This window comes from Alosa pseudoharengus, unplaced genomic scaffold (genome assembly GCF_046254945.1).
Source record: "Alosa pseudoharengus isolate Yale_2024_CS ecotype anadromous, Long Island Sound unplaced genomic scaffold, YU_APseudo_1.1 YU_APseudo_1.1_scf_10, whole genome shotgun sequence".
In the NCBI taxonomy this organism is placed as follows: Eukaryota; Metazoa; Chordata; class Actinopteri; order Clupeiformes; family Clupeidae; genus Alosa; species Alosa pseudoharengus.
In genome coordinates this window covers 11,398,304-11,405,911 of record NW_027468565.1, presented here as the reverse complement: position 1 = coordinate 11,405,911, position 7,608 = coordinate 11,398,304, and the positions used below count along the sequence as shown (strand labels likewise).

Here is a 7,608-nt window from a genome sequence, read left to right as displayed (position 1 = left end):
CGTAAAAATAAAAACATCGGTCTGTATTAAGACTTTTATTAATCGTTTGTCATTTGTTTAAACCGAAAGTGAATGGATTCCAGTGCTTCTGCCGGTGCTGTGTTGTCTAAACGGAATTCCACCCTGCTAGCTGCAAGTTAATTGGACATCGGCGGTCTCCCGGGGCGAGCCACGAATCCCGCAGACGCGAGGGCACAGCAAGTTCACCACTGGCGCAGACTGCACTGCGCACTCGAGCGCTCTTTCGAATAAATTTGGGAAACTAAACAGTGAGTGATAACAACAGACTGTCCTCAGTTTGGCGCGGTATAACTTTCAGCAACATTTTTCTTCACAGCGCTGGGGTTACTCAACGCCTATTTGTTAATTTGTGACCTGCTTCACATAGTCTGAATAAGTCTGCCGAAGGGAATCCTCATGACATTTACAGAAAGTATGTCGCCGGAGACACCTATATATTGACGACTCACTCAAGACTTTCCGGATAAATCATACATCTACCGACGAGTACAGGTAAGAGACTTTGTCGATTCGATTGTATTTAGGTGGGTTATTAGGCTAGTTATTAACATTATAATAACCTCTGGCAGATTAACACTTATGTTGCCAGACTCCACATTTATGATGCAACCAGACTTTCTCAGAAAACATAACGTCTTACTTAGAAACAAATACGAAGTTGTAGCTTTATGTGAAGTAGCCTTATAGGTTAGCTTAATATCAGAAACCAGACATTCCTGCGCTAGATATTGCGGCTTTTATATTCATTGCTTCACTTTGTCAGATGGAACAACAGCATTAGCCTATATGGAAAGATTTTATAAGCTCCACTTATCGGATCATTAATTATTATCAGGTTGGCGGCAACTGTCCTAACTGAAACACATGATATCTCCGCTGGCACCGAAAGTTCAGACATAGTCTATCAGTTGTTGTTTCAGGGTTCTGTTGTTGTAGTATCTGTTTGCTGCTCTTGATTCGATTGGAAACTTAAGCGAATTGCATCCCATCGTAGTCTATTTCTTTGGAATATACATTTATATAAAGTAGTTAACGTTAAATGAACTGTAAATTACACATGTGTTTCCACTGAGACGCCGTCCAAAATAAGTGCTCCCAGTAAAGTGAAATACTTATTTTTAGGCTATGTTTTTTTATTTTCTTAGCACTTTTAGATTTTACATATTGTTGCCATTTGTTTTCCAAGTAAAATGGTTAGAATACCATTATGTCGTTGAGTTGTTGTACTTATATAAGCTGAAAGGAAATTGTCAGTGGGCTATGATGGGAAACAGACTGTCAGAGCCTGTTGAGCGATCGGAGTGTTCATCCAACGGGCGACTCCCTCCTCTCACATCCGTGCTAATAACACGCGCTCAGACCTTGCCTCATGCGTCTTGCTTGACTCGCTAGATTCCGTCGCCTGTGTGAGTGTGCGCGTATGTGTGAACTATGGGCTTGTCTGGTGCCTGCGCTACTCATGAGGTCGACTCCGTGCTGGAGTGGGTTTCCCCTGGCGCTGTTTGCTCTCAACGGCAACGGGGCACTGACCCCCCCCCCCCCCCCAAACACACACACACACTGGGAGAGAGAGAGTTTCCGTGGAAAAATCTGCGTCTCTCCTGTTCTGGCGAATTATACACACAGACACGATATACCACAGCAAGCTGTTTAGGCTACACGAGACCAGCGTCATTATAAGGCTATAGTATCTATCAAAGGTTCTAGAGCACACCGCTCTAAGATATTTGGTATCTATCTCATTATGAAAACCATCAATTTCACAGGCTATTCACACATTTATTTTACACCCTACTGCCAGGAGGAAAAGATAGTGGGAGGGAAAGAGAGGGAGAGAGCGAGTTTTCTGGCAGGGGTCCAGTAGGTCTCGTCACAGTGACAAGAGTAAATAAATTCTGGGATTATTTCTGACACCACTCTTCACAGAAAAAAACATGGACTGGGCTTTTGTAACAGGAGCTTTTCTGATGCACACACACACACACACACACACACACACACACACACACACACACAGTAACTCAGACATGCTCCCTTGGCACCGTGCGTACGCTCACACACAAACAACCAGTTGAACTTTCCAGATAAAGGTTTTCCAAGTTAATTTGTCTACCAGACCTCCTTACAGTGTATGTTTTGGTAACCCCGTCTTTGAATAGGCTGGATGAGAGCAATAGGTGGCCCCTGTAACCTCGGTGAAGTGCATTCTCACATTTACTGCCCTAAATAGATACAAGAATGCACTTAACCTTTACCAATAGGACTCTTCAAACAAGGAGGGACTTCATTCTTTCGATCAGTATGCCTGCTGTCCTTTTATGGTAATATTGCCCTTAAACAGGCAGTAACCAGCCTTCGCAATGTGATTTCCTTTCGTGCATAAAGAGGTTGCTGCCTGGCCTCAAGTGAAATAGAGGGCTTTGACAAAGACGTGCTACTGATCTACTGTGGGAGAGGGAGGGCTGTCCTCTATAGGACCAGGGAAGCCAAACCGCGAGGATGCCAAAGCCGCGTGAGTCCCGAGCCAGAGGGAGCAGAGGAGAGGAAAAGGTCTGATTTCTCAGAGTTTTTCTTCCTCTCCACGCCCTTGCTTCATGTAGCCGGCGGTGACCACAACACAGGGCCGCCGCCGCCGATTCTCAGGGTGCAGTTTCCACAGACGAGGATGGCAGATCAGTCATTTTAATACAACATAAGCAAACAGGCTCACACAGATAACATACAGAGTGATGGATATCTGTGTGCACAATTCTCATGATAAAGTTCAGTACATTTGAGAATGTACATTTGAGCGCTCTGAGGGAAATACATGGGGCGTGTAGTTCTCTTTCTCTCTCTCTCTTCTGTTGTTTTTGGCCTGTGTTGGCTAGGTGAACCTGACATGTTATTCAGATGACAGGCTTATCGGTGAGGTGCTTGAGTGAAGTGCAGAAGCTGCGATCACTCTTCCAGCTCACCTGCTTCTTCTCAATGAGCTGCTGTCAACGCACACAAGCACCACTGCACACGCAAGACAACATTTTTTTTTTTTTTATTGTACTGGACTGGTACAGCCAGCAGAGACACTAGTAGACTCAGGGAGAACCCGATAGCCCTCCACCTGTGTGTGCAGGATCCACCTGAGCTGATTTCCCTGGATGGTTTTTGTCGTCTTACAAGCATTAAGCCCCAGGGGTGGGCAACATTTTTTGTCACGGCCCATTATGATAATCAGAGCTCCACTCCACAGTGTGTAAGGTTACAAGTGATCATCCCGACGGCTAAAGGGGAAAAGAAAGAGATATTGACGGGAGGAAATGAAAGACAAAGAGTGTCAGAGTGAGAGAGTCAGAGACATAGAGAAAAAGAAAGATAGTGAGAGAATGACAAGAGAGATAGTGAGAAAGAAAGAGAGAGAGAGAGAGAGAGAGAAAGAGAGACAGAATGTATGTGATGAGGCAAAGCCTTGTTCACCGCCCTTGTCTGTCCCCTCCCCTTGATTACAGTGGGTTTACCTGAGCTGACGCCGCAGATAGTTTCTGCCTCGGGCAATAAAAGAAAAAGCACTTATGGCCGTGTCATTAACCATGTCCAAAACTCATGAAGGGGTCATGGAAGAATACTGTATTTTCTTACCACCGCTGTTTTCAGCACCTCATTCAACTGTGTCTTTTTCTTTTTCTTCTCTCTCTGTTCATTCTGTTTCTCCTTCGCTTAGTTCTATGATATCTGATACTTTTAATCCTTCTCCCGAGGGGCCCTTTGGTATAATAGGCTAAGTGTTTCAAGGCACAAGCCATGACAGAAGGAGGCAAGAGCACTTGTGATGTGGAGGTTACCCATGGAAGGTATATTTGAAAGTAACTGTCCGGGGGATTGGTGGATTTGATCTTTCTCGGTCCTCCAGCACACAGCTGTGGCTTATGGCCAAAAGTCACCTCATACTCAGAACTTTCTGGACGTGGTCAGACATTTTTTATCATCATTACTGTGACCCCTGGCCAGATGTTTTTGGCAGATCTGGTGCGAATTACGGTAAATGAGTTCAGAAAAAAAAGTCAATATTAAATTCTTCTCAAGGTGGATTCACATGAGATTGTTGAGCTGCAGAAGTGTCTTGGACAATAATTAACAGATATTGAGGAAGGTAGTAATAAGTATGAGGAAAATGCAGTTGTATTTAGTCGAAGTAGTGCCTGTGATAAAGCAGTTAAATAGTGTCTACAAGGTTATACAGTAGATGCTAAATTGAGTTTGGAATACTCCCATAGAGCCCTTTCTCTTTCTCTCTCTCTCTCTCTCTCTCTCTCTCTCTCTCTCTCTCACACACACACACACACACACACACACACATACTGTACACACACACACATATATATAGAGACGCAAAACCTTTGAAGTTGGGTCAGTACATAGCTGCCCAGTCAGCTGGCACAAGTGGAATGATGAATTGACTTTATTAGGCATTTGAGAGTACAGCAAGCAGAGCTTTCCCCAATAACAAGAGATCAAATGCGCCAACAAATAAACCAGCCGGTGTTGGGTGTCTCCACGCCGCAAGTGTTTGGACACACTCATTACTCACTCAGGCAAGAAGGAGAACAGAAGCTGCAGCAACTCCACTCAGACCTTGATTTCTCTCTCGGTCTCCATTCAGTCTATATCTATATCTCCCCTCCCTAACTTCTCCTCTTTTGTCTTCTCTGCTATCTAAATGTTCTCTCTTTGTGTCTTTTCATCTATTTGTCTCTCCATCCTTGTTTCTCTCTTCCCCCTTCCCCACGCAGTTCGTCTACACACTTTTATTCTCTTTCTTTTTAACCTGTGAATTCACTTTTGTCCTGTGAATTCACTTTTGAGGAACACCTTAATGTGACATGATAGCTGTAGTGTTAATACAATTCTTCTTTAGTTCTGTTTTCTCACTGCAACCATATGTTCCTGTGGTGTTTGCCCATTGTGAAATCTTACATCACAGAGATTAGAAGAGTCGGATCTGTGTTGATTGTGTCTTCTTTTTCCATGGTCCCTTACCTTCACAAAATGGAAAATGTGATGTGTTGAACCTCTTGTATGAATGTCTGCTGAGATAAACATTCCAGGCTCCTCTGATCAAACCTCAGATGATATCATGCACTGACCTAGAGTAACTGTTTTATTTCAAAGCAGCCACATTGAGATTCCATCGTGTCAGGATAACCGCTGTTCTGTCATACAGGTATTCTCGCATGTGAACCTAAATCAACAAGAATGCAAAGCAAGAGGGGAGAAATGGGGCAGCAGGGCAACACGTTATTTACAGACTGGCTTGCTCCAGAAACTGTAGTCACTCAACACTGTAAGAGAGCAGAGCATGCACAAGGCATTGAATTGACCAATACGTCTTGTTGTTTAACTTAGACATCAGACCTTTTTTCCAACCCGTCTATTGACACATTGTATTGGAACTAAGACTCAAAAGAACACATCTACTTCTGAAAGTCTGAATATGGTCTGAATTGGTCTTATATTACAGTAATGTTAGGAGTATATACACATACACATTCCAGCGCTTTATACCACTTTAACCTGTAGTAGGCCAGTCTATGTCTGTCTAAAATCACCGCGAATAAGAAAAACACATCTGAATAACCAGCCTGGAGCAATAAATACTTAACTAAGTTTTCTGGTCGTGTCACTAGAGTTTCACTAGCACACAGTGTGTAGTCCTCTGTGCCTCGCATAGACTTACATAGACACACACTTAAACTATACAACAGGTCAGAGGTCAGTTGGTACATATGAAGGTGGGCTGGTAGAAGCACATTCTTCATTCTTGAACAAATAATTCCATATTTCTTACATTATTTTCCCTTGGTTTACAGTGACTGACCCCTTAGCTCCTCGTGGTTTCGCCATCCGAACAGTTTGTTTTCTTGAGAATGAGCGCACCGTGAGCAGATGAACTGAACGCAATCCTCTTAAACTAGGCAATTTCGGCTTAATCTTTGCATTACCCACACGTTATAATCTTTGCATTACATATGACATATGTTTGTGTTCACTCTGACATCAGTGGCATTTAAGACCGACCCATAGGAAATACCTATTTGAGCAGACTCAATCTGGATCAGGAAAAGAATATTGACTCCTGCCAAAAACAACAGAAATACAAATATGTAAGGTCTGTGAGGAATAATCACCTCTATCAGTCTGAAATCATGGAAACGCTAAAAACTTAATACTGCAGCTATCACTCAGCAGGAGACAAGGGGAGCTGATTATGAGGGATGACTGTGGTCATCCTCTGGAACGTCTCACGGGCAAGGACAATGACAGGGTCTTGATGAAAAGTGCTCTCATCCAGAACCGGGAGAAGGCAGCTCCGGGAACTCCCAGAACTAACGGTCACCATAAAGCAATAATGACACGTTTGGATCTGTTGTTTTCCTCAAAAGAAGAGCGAAGCCTTAAGTGTAGGGCCAGGGCAGAGGAAACCAGGTCTGAGACCTTTGGGCGCCTATACAAGATGGCTTTATAAATGGGCTCTCTCCACCGCTTCTCAAATCCTTCCCTGTTTGTGTACGTGTGGGTATGGGGGGGGGGGGGGGGGGGGGTTCTTGACCTGTCTATCCTGATGCTACCCCACAGAATATTCCTCTAGCTTACCATCCATCAAATGAAGCCGTTTATCTTTGCAACATGGACGAGGGAGGGTGAAACTGTTTGTTTAAATAAACAGACTGTACTGTGCTATCAGGACGATCCCTCTCGGTTGTCAGTGGCAGACAGCAATATCGGAGAAAGGTAGATAATCCCCCAGTCCAGTGTTCTGCTGTGTGTGAGTGAGTAAGTGTGTGAGAGAGTGTGTGTGTGTTGGTTTGTGTTTGAGCACTTTACATGAGTATGTTTTTGCGCACTAGGTATGTTTGTGTGTGAGGAAGTGTGTGTTTGTGTATATGTGTGTGTGTTTTAGCACTTTACATGAATATGTGTTTGTGTACTATGTATGTTTGTGTGTGAGAGAGTGTGTATTTGTGCATATGTGTGTGTGTGTTTGAGCACTTCCCTTGAGTGTGTTTGTGTGTGTGTTTGTGTGTGTGTGTGTGTGCGCGCACATACTGTATGTGTGGGAGTGTATAAATAGGAGTGATAGCATATCTGACTCTGTTCCAGGCGACATTCCTCAATGCGTTACTAGCTATGGCGCGGCCTTGTCTGCCTATCAGACCCTAAGGTCAAACATGCATCCAAAGTATTTAAGGTATTTTTTACCCAGCGGCCAACAGAATAGGACCAACACTGGACAGCGCTTTGATGTGAGTGAGTGGCCTAACGCCCCCCCCCCCCACCCCCCCCCAGTCCCCCACCTCCCCCAAAGTCCTCCCGGGGCCAGTGAAGAATGGCTAGGCGTTGACAGAGGAGAGGAGGAAGACCTTGGTGAGAAAATGGCCGTGTCGCTCCTCAATGGGGATCCCCTGAGTGTCTCGTGAAAGGGGCCGTCTCGTCTGGCCGTCATGCCTGTCCTCTTCCAACATGTGGCTTTACGCCGCACCCCACTTTGAAAAATGAAGGTGGAGGAAGTTGGCCGCTATTGTGTGCCAAGACCCCTTCATCAGGGAATGAGAT

The 7,608-nt window shown here is 44.4% G+C and overlaps 1 protein-coding gene across 1 annotated transcript in view; it reads left to right on the top strand.

The window, feature by feature from the left end:
• Positions 1 to 202: 202 nt before the first annotated feature.
• sema3d (sema domain, immunoglobulin domain (Ig), short basic domain, secreted, (semaphorin) 3D) overlaps positions 203 to 7,608 on the top strand; it is a 47,913-nt gene continuing 40,507 nt past the window's right edge. Inside the window, exon 1 of the mRNA XM_076263292.1 lies at positions 203 to 513. The gene's annotated coding sequence lies outside the window, so the exon portion shown is untranslated. The remainder of the gene's footprint in view (positions 514 to 7,608) is intronic.